Source organism: Cebus imitator, unplaced genomic scaffold (assembly GCF_001604975.1).
Source record: "Cebus imitator isolate Cc_AM_T3 unplaced genomic scaffold, Cebus_imitator-1.0 Scaffold55, whole genome shotgun sequence".
Taxonomy (NCBI): domain Eukaryota; kingdom Metazoa; phylum Chordata; class Mammalia; order Primates; family Cebidae; genus Cebus; species Cebus imitator.
Genome location: NW_016107370.1, coordinates 828845 through 830500, shown reverse-complemented (window position 1 = coordinate 830500; position 1656 = coordinate 828845). Strand labels below are relative to the sequence as shown.

Sequence of the window (1656 nt, the reverse complement as noted above, 5' to 3'; positions counted from 1 at the left end):
AAAATATAAAAATTAACCAGGTGTGGTGGTGGTACATGACTGTAATCCCAGTTACTCGGGAGGCTAAGGCAGAATTGCTTGAACCCGGGAAGCAGAGGTTGCAGTGAGCCAAGATCTGCACTCCAGCCTGGGCAACAGAATGAGACTCTCTCTCAGAAAAAGAAAAAAAAATTAGAAGTCTCATTACTGTACAATCTAGCAATTCCACTTCAGGTTATATACTTAAAATAACTGAAACAGGGACTCAAGGAGGTATTTGTACACCAAAGAGGTATTTGTACATGGCAGCATTATTCACAATAGCCAAAAGATGGAAGCAACCCAAGCATTCATCGATGGATGAATGGATAAACCAAATGTGGTATGCATACAGTGGAATATTATTCAGAAGAAAAATTTGACAAATGCCACAACACAGATTAACCTGAACTCATTTATGCTGGAGGTTGCAATTTTTTGAATTTTTACAATCAGACCTTCGTGGTGACCTTGAGCAGTAGGGTATAAATAACTCCCACATGCTTAGCATTCCAATAATGGAACACTAGGCATAAATGGGTTAAGGACATTAGGCTGTGTGAAGTAAGCCAGTCACAAAAGGACAAATATTGTATAATTCTGCTTATATGAGGTACTTAGAATAATCAAATTTATAGAGACAAAGTAGAATGTTGGTTACCAGGGGTGGGTGGCAGGGGAGGGGGAGGGCAGGGGAATTGGGAGTTTGTTTAATGTGTACAGTTTCAATTTTGCAAGATGAAACAGCTGCACAATAGTATGAATATACTTCATGCCACTGAACTGCATGCTTAAAAGTGGTTAAAATGGGCTGTGTGCAGTGTTTTAGGCTTATAATAACAACGCTTTTGGAGGTCAAGGTGGGAGGATTGCTCAAGACCCAGAATTCTAGACCAGCCTGGGTAACAAAGCAAGGCCCCGTCTCTATAAAATTTAAAAAATTAGCAGAGTATGGTGGTGCATGCCTATAGTCCCAGCTACTTGGGAGGCTGAGGCAGAAAGATCCCTTAAGCTGGGGAGTTGAAGGCTATAGTGAGCCAAGATGACACCACCGCACTCCAGCATGGGTGACAGAGCATGACCCTGTCTAAAACAGCAACAACAAAAATTGGTTGGCTGGCGTGCAGTGGCTCATGCCTGAATTCCAGCACTTTGGGAGGCTGAGGCAGGCACATCCCTCGAGACCAGCCTGGGCATCGTGGCAAAACCCCATCTCTATAATAGTAATAATACAAAAATTAGCTGGGCATGGCGGTATGTGCCTGTAGTCCCAGTTACTTGAGAGGCTGAAGCAGGAGGATCACCTCAGGCCAGGAACATCAAGGCTATTGTGAACTGGGTTTGCACCACTGCACTCCAGCCTGGGTGACAGAGTGAAACCCTTACTCGAACAAAAAAATTGTTAAGATGGTAAATTTTATTATGTGTATTTCACTACAGTTGTTTTTGTTTTCTTTGTTGTTTTTGTTTTTGAGATGGAGTCTCGCTCTGTTGCCCAGGCTGGAGTACAGTGGTGTGATCTCAGCTCACTGCAACCTCTGCCTCCGAGATTCACATGATTCTCCTGCCTCAACTTCCCGAATAGCTGGGATTTCTGGTGCACACCACCATGTCTGGCTAATTTTTTTTTTTTTTTTT

General features: G+C 43.0%; 1 protein-coding gene across 2 annotated transcripts in view; it reads left to right on the top strand.

Moving 5' to 3' along the window:
- The window catches only part of ATP8B1 (ATPase phospholipid transporting 8B1), a 152352-nt gene that overhangs the window by 113649 nt on the left and 37047 nt on the right, over positions 1-1656 (top strand). The window lies entirely within an intron of this gene.